The sequence below is a fragment of the Apteryx rowi genome, unplaced genomic scaffold, assembly GCF_003343035.1.
Source record: "Apteryx rowi isolate R43461 unplaced genomic scaffold, aptRow1 scaffold_50, whole genome shotgun sequence".
Taxonomy (NCBI): Eukaryota; Metazoa; Chordata; class Aves; order Apterygiformes; family Apterygidae; genus Apteryx; species Apteryx rowi.
The window spans coordinates 760,429-777,274 of NW_020450761.1; positions in this window are offsets into that span (position 1 = coordinate 760,429).

Sequence of the window (16,846 nt, forward strand, 5' to 3'; positions counted from 1 at the left end):
AGTTAATCTCTTCTACTTGCGATGCTTAGGGTTGGAAGTCCTAGGGTATGAAAAAAACAGCTGGAGGATAGAAGATGAAAAAAAAAAAAGGAGGAAACTTGTTCCCAGAAGCAAGTGGGTAGGAACAAGCTATTTCAAGACAATTAATCCAGCTAATGGCTTGGAAAGGGAGGTAAGCAACTTCCCTGTGTTATAAAGCTGACTTGTGGATAACCGACCACCTGAATGAATGCTGTCTCATTTCTTGGTGCTCTGCTCAAAGCCCTTGCTCTGATGAAACATGTGGACATTTGGGGATCTCATCTCCTCACTGCAAGCCTGTGATGTGGGAGAACAGAAACACAGCAGCGTCCCGAGCAAAGGAATGAGATGCTGGTCCCCTCAGGATACTTATTGTCCACAGGTTAAAAATAAATGCTTTTCAGAAGCTCTTGGAGATATATCTATTTTGCACAGAGCCTGAGGCAGACATGCGAGCCAGTACTGCTATGAACTACTTGTTCATTGCTCAGTCTCATGCAAAAGTTATCTGGGTGTCAASAGTAGGATGGTGGTGTGAATGTGGCTCTGTGCCGTGCTAATATGAGTTTTGGAAAGCTTCCCTAGGCCCATGGTGCTGTCCTACAGAGGCAGACCCTTCACAGTGATGGGGCCAGGAAATCCCTTTCCTTCCAGGGTTTATACAGCAGCATGCTTGAGTACCAGCACCTCTTGGATTTGGGCTTAAAATATGCAACTGTTACAGTGTAATTCTATTCTAGGCCTAAATCCAAAATCTCCTTTAAATAATATGTGGGCATCTGAGGAACTGCTGTCCCTGAAATGAGGAGATAGCTACAGGAACTGACTATTAGACATGCATTTTGGAAATAGCTAGAGCACAGCAAGACTGTGATTCCCTGCTCCAGTTGAGCTGTATTAACAGCTTATTTTGCTGGTTCCCATTCCCACCTTGCCTAGGCCTTTCTGTTACTGTTCCTGTTTCCAGCCATACAATTCCTCTTCTCTCTGCCTTGCACCAGCTTTGATGCTCACATGATCCCACAGTAAGCCAATTCAGCCCACTTGCCAGCCAAAAATAATTTTCTTTCTGCTGTTTTAGTGAGTTGAATTGGCTTTGGGCTGCTATTAAATGTGTGCTGGAGCAAGATCTTGGCGGAAGCACACGTCCCAGAGGGAAGAAAGGAGAGGAGGGGAGAGGGGTACCTCTCTTGGCAGCGATGAGCAGTTAACTTAACTCAAGCCTTAATGTGAAGTTGCAGTTTGAGATGTTGCTACTTACAAGTTACTTGCTACTGTTCCCTTCTTGGAGGTGTCATCCCCATAGCAGAGATGGTGAAACAACAGGAGTGTTTTAGTGCTTCTTAATCTGAGTTTCTAAGTAAAGGTCGTTTAGGCTTGTTTGGCAGATTTTTACTGCGAAGAAGATTTGGGTGCCTCTATGAATTCTGTTTTGCTGTCTAGATAATAAAATTTGCGAAGTGCTCTCTTCGGTCATGGCCAGAAGAGGGTGTCTGCTCTGGGTTGTGGGGCATGGGGAATTCTGACTCTCCTTTAGTAAGCAGCTTTCATACAAACATGTGCTCCTCTCTGGTGGCAGAAAATGAAACTAGCCGAGAGGGAGAAAAATCAAGGGAGGCTTGGCTGGAAACAGAATTTGGGTAGGATTTGAAATATGAAAGTATCTTGGCAGTAGTTTGTTAAAGCATTTCTCTTTGTGCCATTTTGGTATGATGGAAGACTTGCTGGGACTGAAGCGACAGCGTTTCTAGACTAGGCAAAATTCAGTGAAGCTGGCAGGCAAAATGAGTGTTTAAAAAGTGGTTAAACTCACCATGGAACCAGGTAGCTAAAGTAGCAGGGCCACAATCTATCCAGAATTACGTGGTAAGATTTACATTAAAAAGTTAACTTTGTGACCAAGCGGGTTTTCCCTGGGAACTCATAAAATGACCACAGGGTGTTGAGGCAGTCATTGCTTGAGTTTCTTACGTATGACCTAAGAGCCAGTGAAACAACCCTTAGAAAATGATGCTGAGGAGGGAGAAACAGCCAGAGGTGGTAATAGAAATATGTCTCTAAGGAGAAAAAATAGAAAGAACCCTTGGAGGGATTAGCTATGGTACCAGCTGAATTTGGATGAGAACCATTAAGGGGAAAAAAAAGTCTCATTTTTTGTGCTTATTGTGTTGCAGGAAAAAGAACTGTATGATGTATGTAAACAAACAGTTTTGTATCAAAGATACACCTAATTCTGTCATCAGTTCCTCCTTTTAATAGAAATAACTGTTGTGACCGAATTTTGGCTAGCTGCTGAAGCCCACGGGGAGTAATTTGCACAAAATGAAGTGTTAACCATTTTGATTTTTTTTTTCTGGTAATTTACTTGAGTAGGTCACATCTGTGTCTTGGATCAATGCAGTCCCAGATACTTGCTCCAGTGTAACCAAAAAAACCCCACAACCCAAACCGCAAACCAATCTAGATGTAGATGCAGCAACTAGATCTCCAGGGAGAGATTTCTGCAGCCAGGTAGGCCGGGCACCGCTGGATCCTGTTCTGTTTGGCGGGAACACTGGCTTCCTGAAAGCAGCAAGATTAAATTAGCTTTGGAATATTTTTTTTTCCCCTCTACCCTCTTGGTGTTTCTTTGACATGAAATCTGTTGTTTATTGTTATAAACATCAGGAAAAGAATTTGGGTTGAAGGCTTCCTTTTATTTCTTTTTTTTTTTTTCCTTAAGAAAAGAGGTTTTGAAATCCTCAGTCTTTGGAATGGGAGGTAAAGTGAGTTTTGAACTAAGTAATTGGTTATCTGTTGGTCATTTTTTTTCTGTCAGAGTGGAAAGAAAACACCACCACATCAAATACTGCATCAGCAAAAAATGCAAAGAGTCGTGAGTGGTTTTATGTTAATATTGTATCTTTGGTCTGTGCTATTACAAATACTCATTTTTAAAAGCAACAGAAACCATCCTTAGGCTTCTTTTATTGTTGTGTGCGGTAGCATGTCACTTGTTTGCTTGGTAATTGTTTCTTTTCCAAGGCTGAGTCCTTCTCAATGTCTCCTGAGCAGCTGCCTAGTTCTGATTTAAAGATCTTCCGATGTGGTTTTCTGGAAAGCAGGATTTTATTGCACTGAATCTAGACTGTCACTGTGGAATAGCCTGCTTCTGGGACACATTCAAACCAGGCTGAATGAAGGCAGTGAGGATGTTTCCACTGAAGCCTTGAATCCAAAGCCACTGTTGTCTGTGGGCCCCTTCATATATTTTGGAAACACATTTATATCAACTTAAAGAAACTGTTAGCATTAAAATTTCTCCCTCATTTCTTAACTGTCCTCTGTCAAAAATTCCATTTTTGTGTTGTGTTGAAGTTAGAGGAAGAACTCATTTTTGAGTAGATCTCGGAGACTTGATAACTGCAATCCCATATGTGAAGTTTCCTTTATTATTTTATCACTGAAATGTAAAAGTATTTCAAGACTGAAATTTGCTTTTCAAAGATATCTCGAACCTGTTTTAGATCTTTGCAATCCAACTTGCTGTAAAATTCATATGGGTGGACCTTTGTGAAGGTCGTATGATTCCAGGTGCCAGCCTGTAAATTGCAAGAAACAGCAGTAAAAGGAGCTATCTGTGAGTTCAAGCCACTTTGCTGTCTCCTGGCATGAAGACATTACATTCCAGACTTTTACATGAAAGTAAAATATTTGTGAAGTTTTATTAACATGGTAGGAGCTCTTGCCTCTTTTACAAGAGGTAGGAATTATGAGCAGTCTGTCTTTTCTCTCATTTAATCTGCTCTCCCATCTAGTGTTTTTCTTTTCTCATCTGGACACAGAAAAAATCCAATAACAGTGGACATTTGTTTTGCAGTCAAAACTATCAAGGTTGGAGTCAACACTTTTGACAGTCATTGGAAAGATTTCTTGTGCACAGAAAATTTATGAACATACAGAGATGCTGGGTTCAGTAATCTGGCCTTAAAAGGTATCCAAACATTTTGTTCCTTATCAAAACACTTTATACTGCGAAGCTCTGAGCTATTTACATATGGTCTGTCTGGGGCTGCAACATTGGCAATTGTATGCATTAGAAAGAGAAAGAGGCATTAAATCTAGGTGTCCAGTTCACACAAGGAGTTTGTCTCAGTTTGTTTTGACCTCCCGAAAAAGAAATGCAACAGTGGCATCCTGTGGCCTGAACAGTTAATGACAGGTGTGTCTTGTGTAGGGCAGAATTTGTCACTGAGTTCTTTTAGTGAGTGGTAGATAGAGCAAGTCTTTTCTAAGAAAGTTTACAAGAGAAGTGCATAGTATTTCATGCGCACACCGTGCACATTTCAACCTGAAGTGCAAAATGAAGAGCTGCTATCCATTTTTTTCACTTGAACTTGAGTGTTCTCTCTCTCTCTCTCAAAAAAAAAAAAAAAATCATATAGTGCATTTGACCTTCCATAGTTTTACTGTTTTTGGATTGGATGAACGCTATTTCTTTAACTGTAGCAACTTCATCCTCCTTTCCCTCCCCCTAAAATGATGGAAGAAGGAAGCTCCACAGAAATGATAAAAAGAAAAAAGTATATTTAACATAGAAGTTCCCATTGTGAGAAGAAACACTCTTCATGTGTAAGAAGAGCAGAGAGCATGAGGCATTAGAGCTGCAAGTGTTGAAGGAAATAGCATCATCCCCATTTTTCTTTTAGCTCAGGATAAGAAAACAGATTTCAGATGGGCCTTTCTACTCAGTGAGTGGTCTAACCACCAACTAACCTTATATTTTGCTGCTCATTTTCCTACCAAATCCTTAGGTGTTGGGACAAAGAGGATGACTTCAGTTACTCACCTAGGAGACAGGACTTATGTGTTTCAGTCTTTGTTCTGCTGAACATTGCTCGTAAGAAGAGAAATAGAGGAGAGACTGAGAGTGTCCTTTTTTAAAATAACCCATTGTTTAGCGCAGTATACTTGGCCTAGAAATAAGTGTTTCAGGAAAGTCCAATGAAGAGAAGACTAATAAGGGTTGCTTTTCCTTGCTTCCACATCACATCCAAGTGCTCCCTCCCTTCCTCTCTCCCTCCCTCCCTCCTACACACGGTGTGTGTGTGTCTGTTTCTGAGTTTCCCAAAGCTGTAGCCTTTCCTTGTTTAACCAGGACAGACCCGTGATTCGCTGCCCCCTCACCCGCAGGTAATGGCAGTGGTGATCAACAGGCTTCCTCAAAGCTTGCAGGCGTACCAGCAGGCGCATTACTGAGGAACCCGTGGGCTCACCTGGATGTCCTGCAGCGAATTATCCCTGCCGGGAAGCTGCCGATAGCAGCTCTTCTTCCTCTTCCTTTCCCCAGTTTAGAGCATCTCCCATTCTGGGAAAGGGAAGACATAAAGGTGGTGTCTTAAAGCCCATTCCTTCCTCCTTCTTGCATTCCACATCAGACTTACAGGTATGAATGTTACTGAACACTCATCATCAGGAGGGACTGGGGGGAAAACTGATCTCACCAGGGAATCAACCCAACTTTAATCATTTTAATTTTGCCTTTTCTTTTTTTCTGTGTCCAGAAGGCTCTAGCTCTGTATGTTTTTTGCAATCTATCTTGAGAAGTGAAAAGCAGGTTACAGGCAAAGTTGTCCCCTGCCACTTGTGTGTTGAAGAACTTGTGGGCATTAACTTTTCTGTTGTGCAGTAAGGTCACCCGGATCCCCTTCTCAGGAACGTTGGAGTGGGAGGCAGGGAACAGGAATAGCGGTGGGCAGGGGCCTTATTGTTGCCTTTAATAACGAATGAGAACTCCCAAGACTTTTGTGAAATTGCTTCACTGAGCTGCACCACAGTTTCTTGCCAGTATTAATCCCCGGGCTGTCTCTTAAAACGCACATGCATGAAAACAAACAAATGTTAAGCCTCGCTGTGGCTCCAGCAATGTTAAACTATGCTTCTTTTTGTCAGTTAAACTGACAACTAAGATAAGAAGAGCCGGTGTCAGTATCATCTGTTGCATAACAAACCGCTCTCCACAAAAGAAGCAGCCTCCTGTCAAACGAATTTCCTTTATAACTGCCAAGGGGGCTATTTTTAGTTTCATCTGCCATGCTTTACTCCTTAATCATTCGTTTCGCTCTGCTCTGTTTTTCTCAGATTTTTTCCCTTTCCCACCAGCTCTGATACCAGGTACTGGCGTGCAAAGACGGCAGGGAGCTCTCTTCGGTTCCCGAGCACCTGTAGCTCTGCGGCTGAGCTGCTGTTTGCAGCCCTACAGGACGGGTTGGTACCTGCCCCACCGCACCCAGTTGGGCTCGATGTGCGAATGGAGGGAAGCTCCAGGGGAAAACACACAAACCACCCTGCGTCTAGATGGGGGATTTCAAAGAGCAATGAGTAAGTTAGATCAGCTCTTACCAGGAAAGGGTTTTCAGCGAGGCCACGTTCTGCAAACATGCTTTAAATTGCACTAGGGGACCTACAAATGGTGTTCAAGCAGTGTCACAGGCCTACTGCGTCAGGCAGTGAACTCCATATGCCATTAGCAAAGCAAGGCTGAGTTGTCTGTTTTTTCCACCAGAGATAAAATCAAAGTGCTTTGGGAATAATGGTGTTTATTCCATAGGTCTTGACTCTATAGTGTAGGCTGTTTTCCCTTTTGGTCTGTTTGACCCACTGCATGTTTTTAGCCCTTTGAGCAGCAGAATGATTCTTGTCTTCTGGCTGAGACATAAAACAGAAGTCCTCCTCTCTAATCCATTAGAGATCTTGTGGTACTGTTTGCAAGAGTAGGACTCTCTTAAGGCTTCAGTTGTTCTGGAAAGAACACTACTTTGCTCTCTTGTACATCGTAATTCTGTTGTGTCCATCATCCTGTATAGCATCTTTCTAAAGCCTGATTCATGTGGGTTATTTTATACTCTATACCTCCTTCCTCCACAGTACACAAAAGCCTCACTGTAATGGGTGGTTTTATGTCCACAGTGCTTTTGTAAGGTACAAGTCGCTGCAATACCCACTTTATAGCTGGATTTGAGGAGCGCAGAGGCCAAGTGAATTGCCCAGGGTGAAATAGGAAGCGTGTGACAACGTGGGGAGTTATGTCTTCATCCCCAAAGTGAACAACACAGTCTCAAAGTTAGTGCATTAACCTGTTCTCGGAAAGAGACAGAGTTCACATCAAGAAGTCATCACTAGAAATGGTCACAAGTTTTAATCATCAGTGTTTTCTTAACAAAACTGAGTTTTCAGATCACACAAAATATTTGCAAGAACATGCCATGTATTATTTGTGTGCCTCTACAACTAGTGTTGGTTACCCCTGCTGTGGTATACACTTCCATGCAGTTCTCCAGGCTGACATAAAACTGTTCCTGCTTTTCTTTTCCTCTTTGTTGCATCCCTTTTGTCTGTTTAACTTTTTGCTTTCTCTCAGCTTTCTTTATCGGGGTGTTGGTGAGCTTTATTTCTGACTCTGACATTTTCAAGCCCCTGCATTAGATTTGGTTTTGGAAGTTGGAAGTGGGGGAAGCACTAGGAGCAGAACTGATTTCATCTTTTTGAAGATGCTTGAAAGTCTGCCAGAAACCTGCCAGGTTGCTGATGGCTTGCAACATATAAAAGCAGACAAGTGAGGATTCCTAATAGTTCAAGGTCTGTTGAAAACACAATTGAAACATGGTTAGCAGTAAGGGCTTTTTAAAGAGATAAAAATTATTGTGGGTATTCAGACTCACAAGTGTATTTCAGCTGTTGTTGTGGAATCATTTTAGCTTCATGTGCATCCCTTGTATTTTGCCTCTCTTACTCAGATTTTCGTTTTCAGTGCTTTCATTCCCGTTCATCTGTCACGTTCCTTGCCCGGGTGCCTGGAGGCAACTTTCTGTTCTTGTGTGTTTGCACATGTGGCATCCCTGTTCCCCTGCCACCTCCATGTGTGTGGAACCTGTCTTTTGGTCATTTATCCCACTGGCTAGTAGTCCAGTTTTCTGCCTTTGTAGCCATATGTCATTCTACAAAAAGTCAGGTTGCATCTTCTGCTGAATCAGTGGCATGAGAAGTAGTGAGAAGGTTCCTGGCCAAGAGCCTGGAAAAAAAAAATCACTTAGGTTCCATGAGTGAAGAGTGTCTGACCTTCAGAAATTTTCACAGCGTGTTTAGATGTTTGGGGCAGAGAAGTCAGGAAGAAATGTGAACTCCACTTTCAAAATGCATCTGAAATGAGAAAGGCCAATATTCCTCTCACACAGTGTAAAGGGTCTCTATGCTGAAGACATCACCAGCTGAATGCATATAAGAAGTTGCCGGCAAGCATTAAGCTCAATCAGTCTTATTCCCGAGGCCACGATAACAGCTGTGGGTTATTTAAACAAAGCAATGGTGGGCAAGCAGGAGAGGAAAACTAAAGAAAAGAGGTTCTGCTATAAACACTCACCCCACCATCACCCAAACTACATGGTAACATAGAAACTGGGTCAGAGACACCCTTCCCCCAACACTCTGTCAAAGTTATTTGAGCTTCTATTGAAACCATCACAATAGAAGAGTTTGGCTCATGCATTCGCTGAGCAAAACTGATTTGTGTTTCTCGGTTCAGACAAAGCTGCTCGGTAATTTTCCATGCAAGTACAATGCAGCAGTTCAGCTGATCCCTAAGAGCTGATTTCTTGGTGATTTGCCTTTCATTTAATAAGGCACCACTGCTTTTATTTACTGCCTGTAAATGCTGAATCTCTGTTTAGAAGCCTTAAGCCTCTCTTTTGATGTATTAGTTTAGGAACGGTACTGCTAGCCTTCTTTCAGAGTTCAAAAGATTGCTTTAAGTCCATTGAGATGTTGCTTGCTCTGTTGTCTTACTGATGATATAAATCTAGGTTAATTAGTTTATTTGCTTCTAAGATAATTGAATTAAATATATTAGTTTGAATCTATTCAAACCATAATTCCTAACACAGCTCTTCTGGACTCTTACTACTGCCCTTTTTAATCACATATTTAAGTTTTTCATCCTTGTTTACAGCTGTCCTATTAGCAGCCTCAGCTTTTTGGTGTGCTCTGTCTGCTGTTTTTTTGGTTTTTTGGCTTCTTTCGGGGAGTCCTGGTGTCTTCACCTTCTCCTGAAAAGGACACCAGCCTACTCTTTATACTTACGTAATGCCTGTCTACACAGGTTGTAAGCAAGCGCAGAACCTGGGAGTCTAGCTACCAAAAATATTAGTTGGCCGTGGTTGTAAGCACTTGCTCAAAAAGAGACACTAGTGAAGTGAAATAACAGGCTCCAGGGATGAACTTGTTTTCTAATACTTGATTAATACATTCTCTAATTTCACTGCCCCCCTCCACTGCTCTGAGTGTGTACTTTCACAGAATGAGCTCGTTATTATGTCACTTTTTTTTTTCTCCTTACGTAAAATGCCATTTGTTTCTTGTGAAATGCCTGACTCAATGGGCAGTGTGGCCAGGAGGTGTCCAGGGCACCCACCAGGCCATGAAGTCGAGAAGGTTATTTGGGCCATGGCTGCTAAGAGTTACGCTGTGACTAGCCAGGGAGTGCAGCATCTGCAGGAGATGTCCTGGGGGTGGTGGGGGAGAAGGGGAAGGAAGGCAGTTGCCTTGCTTCCTCCACAGCTTAGTCCTAACTCTAGGTATTGCAAAATACTGTTATCAGGCAGCAGTGAGACTCTTCTACCCACTCATGCCTAGCTCGCTTCTGATTCTTCATCTTACTGTGTGTGCTAACAAAAAAAGAAAAGGAATAAACAACCCACTTTGTGAATTAGTTTCAACAGTGAATGTTTTCTGAGCTACATGTTGATAATATGCTCTTACCTTTCTCGAACACACACGCTTAGTGAAACTATCCAGGTCAATATATCTTCATTGCATTCTTGCTACCAAAAAGAAGAAAAAAAGAAACTCTTGCCACTACACCCTGTTACCCAAATGAATAAACTAAAGAAATATTTTTGGGATAAACTTAAGAAGGGAAGCTATTTGCACCCTGTAGTTTGACAGCAGAATGACTTCTCGCGTTGTCAAGGCTAATCATTTTCCAGTCCTCTCTCTGGCAAATACTCTATCTATAATAATCAAGTCAGTGTGTGTGACATAGTTTTTTGACAGGGCAATATTTCTTAATAATTTAGTAACATCATGCAGGCACAGAAATAGAGTTATAATTAGCTCTCGTCCCAAAAGTTGGAAGAGCTTTTCAGTTCATTGGAGGCTGCTGGCCAATTCTCTTATCTAATTGGATGAAGTTCCTACTTTCTCCCATTTGTATGATGTCTGCTTTTACACAAACTCATTAAATGCAGCTGTACTCCAAGTTTATAACAACAGCCTCAGTGAAGACCAAGCAGAAGTTTAATAGCAGTTCTGTTCTCTCTTTTTCATCTGATCTTGGTCCATTTTGGTGGTTGATACATGCCCAAACTTCTTTCTTTAGCACCTAATTCTCCCCCCTCCAGGTTTTTATTATGAATTATCTTAATAATTAGAAAACAGACAAATTACATGAGGTTCATCTGCCTGTTTTGAAATTTGAGAGTTTACAGCTTGCTTTCAAGGAAGATAAAGTTTAAAGCAATTACTTGTTTCTGTGACATATACAGAAATGATCTTTGGCTTCATTTTAAAGTTGGAGTTAAGGTGCAGTCGAATAATTGCTACATTATTCTTTAAATCTGCAGAGACATTAACCTGATTATACAGGTAGAATAGCAGCACCATAGTTGACATTATTTCAAGCTTTTGCATTTAGATGGACTGCAATTTTTTGGCAAAATAAATGCATCTTTCAAAATTTTCACCTTTTTTGGTATGACTTTTTCCTTGATCTTGTGTGTAATTTTGAAGGTACTTAACATAATATATAAAATATTAGAAAATCTCCATTTTCCAGAACTTGAATTTGTCTCACTTTATTGCCTACATATGTTCACATCACATTTATGAAGAAAGATTCACCCCAGACTTTCTGCAATACAGATACATCAGTTTTAAAAGCAATTTCATAACTTTGGGGGATTTTTTCCCCTTCCACCAGAGAGCTATTCTGAGATTTCCTAGGGAATTTCCAGCTGTATCATTTTTTTCCCCTACTATGTTCCATCTCCCCACCAGACGAGGGCAGGAAAGCTGGGAGAGGTGGGGAAACTCAGGAAAAAAGCTGTGTCACAACATTGCTTGTTTCATGAGGGCACCTGCCTTTGATGGTAAATGCTCTCTATATAGCTCGACGGCAGGGAGACCTGTCTGACAATAAAGAGGACATTCATCAGCTCCATGGTCTTAAGTTATAACTATGTGTGTGTAGAGATCTGTTGTGCAGAAGTGGGCAGGCAGAAAAGGAGCACAGTGAGACATCAGTGGGAGCATTCGAAGGGACTCCCTCCTAAGCCAAACTCCAATAATGACGAAAATCTCCTTCCGTTGATGCCCCACCTCCTAGCATCTGTATCACCTTCGGTTTGTTGTGCTCTCCCTGCTCTGAAGTTAGTAAAGGCTTGACTCCTACAAGGTTCACAGCACCCTTAGCTCTGTCTAGGATTTTAAGATGCAGATCATGCAGAACTGAAGTCCTTACACAAGTAGGGAGGTAGGAGGAAGGTGGGACCCCCCCACACACACCTGCATCCTACTTGCACTTGCTCTTCCCTGTCCTAGTGTAGTCCTCCCTCAGTTCTCATGATCATAAAGAGGTACTGGAGTTGAATGTTTTGTTTCTGATCCTGCCACAGTATGAAAAGTGAGCAGCATTTGTAACTGAGTTCTTGGTTATTGCTGTCAATAGACCTTTAAGCAAAGTTCATGCGTGCAGATTGATTGTGATTCTTCTCAATGATGACTCAAACAGGTGGTTAATAATTGACTGTTTCAATATAAAACTTAATGTCAGCATGACTCACAAGTAGTTTTGACTAATAAATGCCTTTACTAGAAAAATGAAACTTGCTAACATCTCTTTGGTTTTGGATAGTTGGTTTTGTTTCTAGACTGTTATGTGCTTAGCTCCTGTTTGGACAAATATAAAATAAGGGTGTTCTTCTTGCTTAGTTTCCAGCAGCTCTCATTGTTTTCATCTGGGGCTGCCGCCCCAAGCATGCATTAGATAAGCTTGCCTGACATTTACAAGTGAGAACATTTAGGTCTCTCCTACCCAATAAACATAATTTTTATAACTGACTTCTACCGTCCTGTATCTTCCAAAGATGCAAGCTTATTTTTATAGGAAATACTTTATGTATTAAAGCGCCAGAACACTTGTTTTGCCAGCTACAGTCATCGCAGGCACATCATTAAAATGACAATGGTAGCTGCTCCATGCTGTCTATTTTTGTAGTGTTTTGACAGAATTCAAGACACGAATGTATGTTTGTGCTACTAGTCATTGGTGAATCACACCGTTTAATTGGATGGGTCAAGCAGATAAATAGATGTGGTCTTTGGGAAGTGAAAATGACTTCTTCCATTTGTGGTTTTGAGCTTGTTTGTACATTGCTTTTGTTCAAAGTAGCATCAGTTGATGGAGATTAAGGAAAAAGTGGTGAGTTATTTTCCCAACACTTGAGTGAGTGGTGATAGTTGTCGGAGGATGTGATGACAGAAGAAAAGTGTGTCTTAATTTTGTTTTTTTGAAGTGGGCGGGGGTGGGCAAATGGATGCTCAAGACACATTAATGAAGTTATGTTGACAACTGTTAAGTGTGAAGTCTGTCATATATCTCATTGCAATGAATGTGTCTTTATGAGCAAACTGTGTTAGAGACATCTGTGCAATTGTCAGCTGTAATTAAAGAAAAGGATGACTCGGCAGTGGACATACAGCTTAAAATGCAGGGCAGGATTTTTTTATGTGGGTGTGTATACCTCTGCTTGCCAAAAGCAACATATATTATGACTAGAGATTCTTTCCAAGTAACTACTAAATTGAAAAAAACTAAACGAGCTTGGGATTTTGTGTTTTTAAATTTTCTCCTACAAGGGAGAAATTGAATTTTTTAAAACGAGTGAATAGAAACACTTTTTGATCTTGGTCTTTTTGATGGCATTCTACAGATGCATAAAGAAATGAGTTCCCTAAAGACTGGGGGGAAAATCTGAGGTAAAATGTCACTTGTCAAGTGTGCACAATAAGCAAAGGAACTGGTGTCGCCTGGGCTGGGGTACATCTGTGTTTCCATATGGTGCGCTCACCTGTGGTACATGTCACAGCTGTGTGTTGTGTCCCATTTTCCTAATACCTTTGCAACCGTATCGTGGGTTTTGGTGCTGCTTTCAAAGGGGCTTACAAGTATTGTAAAGGGACAGCTGGGTTTTGTCAGCATGTGGGATGAACAGGACTGGGGACTGTTCACTGATGTTTTCGAACCCTCCGCCATAATCATTTTGAACTGAAGAAAAGTGAAGATATTTGAAGAAATCCCCAAATTTTTTTCAGGCAGTTGAATAACCCCAGGGCAACAGTGTGATCAGAGACTCCACTTACAGTGCAAGTACTAAAATACAGCTACTTGCTGAGCTCCGGTTGGTATTCATGGGAGTTTCGCAGTAGGTAATGGTGGGAACAGTTAATATCAAGTTAGTATCATGCCTTCAAGAGTGCTTGATGTGAGCACAGACTGGACCTGTCTGAACCACAGATGCTTTCTCATCTCTTGTCAGAGGTAACCCTACAATTTTTTTCTTTTTATATTTCTTGAATATCTTTTATGACCTCTGGGCTGGCCTTACTTTTCCCCCCTCCATCTTGGCAGCAAATGCAGAAGCAGACACAAAATAGCCACAGCGAAAACTAATTCCAGAACTGGAAGCTGTGACTCGGATATAACTGGAAACGGTGCTGCCTATCTGTCCTCGGTTAAAGACTGATTTTATGTCTCTAATTAAAACATGGGGACGATTCAATGTAGGGATGATTTGGGAGGTCAGCAGCTAGAGTGGAGGGTTTGCTAGATACCTTGTCTGTGAGGATGAGGAATGAGGAGGAGGTAAAAGTAAGCACCTTTGTTTAAAATACATATGTTTCTTTTTCATGGTCACATTTTTAAAGTGTAAAATATACCCGTTTCCTTTAGAGCTATGTGTTGGGAAAAGCTGTGTTCTGTTAACGGTAAATGAGTTACATAATGGGAAGAATGTTTGCAAAGCCTGTAGAGAAATAACAGCTGCTTTTGTAAGGGCAAAAAAAACTATAACATTTCAAAACTGTAGCAAGATGAGATTTTTTTTTTTTAAGGGTTGGATGGGAGGAAATTAGTAATGTGTAGAGAGTGCTGAGTGGAGCAGACACCTCACCTGTTTTATTCCTGGGTGGAGAGGGAATTCAGAGCTAGACGCCAGATGGAAAGCAAACTCTGAACTGCATGAACCTCTAGCTGGTTTCCTTTGGCAACATTAATTTACAGTCTCATGAGAGAACACCTTGGTTTTCTGCCAGTTTTGGCTCCAAGCAAAACTGTAAGAGGACAGAGTGATGCAGTCAGCGTTGGCTTTCAGGCCACGCTGCCCATGCAATGAAGTAGATGGCACTGGCTGGCAGCCAGGCTACGGGCTAGCAGCACCAAAGGAATTACAGCATATGTCTGTGCCCAGGGTCCCCGGGGCAACGCGTCCATGTACAGTCATGCTAACGCAGTCCGGTGGCTTCTGCGCTGACCGCCGGGCATATTGCAGGATGCCAGCCTCTGCATGCTATAGAAGGTGGCTTGCCAAAGCTGTGATTCCAGGTTACTGGAAAGGTTTGGCACTGCTGGAGTCTGCTGGTAGGTTGCCTTGTTGTTCGGTGAAAGGGTGGCTCAGTGGACGCTGAACCTGTTGGAAAAAGAGACTGTTTAACTAAAAACATTTCGGTTTGCCTATGTGGGATCACACAGTAACAGGCATGGAGGTTTCATACATCTCAGCCTCATTGAGTGATACTGTCTTGAAGGAAACGTATTTCCAAACTGCCCTGTAAAATTTCGGAGTGCCTCCTGTGGACTTTGGTTCACTCTCCAGTCTTGCAGTTTTCTTTCCAAACTATCCAGGTGCCACAATGTCCTTTTTTTAATCCCTCTTGCCTGCCTGATAATTCTGAAATGCTGCTAAGATGTTAATTTAAGATAACACAAGACTGGTACCAAACTCTGCAGAGAGTGCTGCTCAGTTTGTGTGGTGCGTGTTCTTCAGGCAGCTAGAGGTATATCACACACCTATCTTGTAAGGCTGAACCCTAGGAGAGAGCAAGAGGCCTTTTGGCAAATGAGTTTGTCTCAGTTTTTTTGTGTAAACTTTTGATATATAATGGATGATTATTTCTGCTGCAGCAGTAATGTACAGTGTGTTTTTTCCCCTCATTTTAGTGTTGAAGGCACCATTTTCTTCCCTTGCAATATCTAATATAATTGTCCTGACAAAGACAAAGATTAAGGGTCCATCAAAGTTGTTACCACCTCAGTGTGATGAATAACTTTTTCTGTGGCCTCAATCAGTGATCAGTAATAGACTGCACATATTAATCATTCGTATGTTTGCATCACATATGCTTGTCAGTTCATGTGTATATGACATGAAGCTCTGTGCATGGAAAGGTTTCTTGCTGAGTTTCAGTGATACAATTTAAATCCCATTTGGGGGCTCATGATAGCTGATCAAAAGTGTGCTTTTTGAAGTAATATGAAGTAGCTGCATGACATGCATTTAAATAAATGCATGACACAAAGGGCTGCGCCAGTGTAATCCTTGCTGAGCCAAACTGACCTTTTTTTTTTTTTTCTGGTGAGTTAACCCTCTGCCATAAGGTTTTAGGGTGAATGGGCTGAAGCCTGTTTGTGCCATTCTAAACAGATGATGCTGGGTCAGGGGCCATATCTCCTCCTGCCACCAAGGTAAACACCGTACCATGTGCTGCTGTGACAGAAATGGGATCAGGTGTCTCTGCATGATATGGATGAAATGAGTACAGCTGGGTGGTCTAGTAATGCAGAGATCCAGGGCTTATGATCACAATAGCATGGCCTGAGATGTGCACATTGGCCTGTCTTAATAATCTGATAGTAGTGTCACCAGCATATTTCACCTCATCCACTGAAGGGACATTAGTGTTCCCGGAGAGGTGAGAACAATTAATATTCTGGGGGGCACAGGTGGGAAAGGGGAAAATTTTGAAATCACTAACTGGATAAATTGAGGATCAGTAATCTTTTTATGGTGGGACTGTGCAGGTGGAGAGAGGTTTAAACCTCAAGAAAGTGCCCGAGTAAGGCATTGAGGAGCATCTCTGACCACGTAGGCAGGTAACTGTCTGTGGCTTATCGGGTGGACAAAGAAAGGGAAAGTTGTTACCACTGGGGTGGTAACAACTTTTCAGTTGAATCTCCAAATAATTAGATTGACTAACTTTCATTTCTGTCACCTGTGGCTTTTATAAAGCTTTGCACCAGTACTGCTTCAGCTGCATGTTTTTGTTTGCATGACCATGACCTTGTCTGAGTTAGGTGATTTCAAAGTTTCTGACTCAAATCAAGACATTGCATTTTCAGGTGGTCCAACTTGGCTAGAAGCACTTTTCAGTATATATCAGGATGACAAGGAGTATACCTGAATGTTGAGAAGTCCTGAAGAAATTGGATGCTGATGGTTTTTACTGATTTGCATTTTTATCCTTTTGAGTTTTTAGAGAGCCATTCTGAATGTCTTCAGTACTTGCACTCGAGTTCCATGAGGTGCAATAAGCTAAGCTCTAAGATGAGATGCTTCACTGTTGTCAGGTCCTGAAGTGTATGTTACACCTCTCTGCTGTATGTCACACAGCAGCAGCTTATCAAACCTGGGTTATTGTATCTTGATGCATAGAGGCCTCTGAGGAACACTGGAGAATG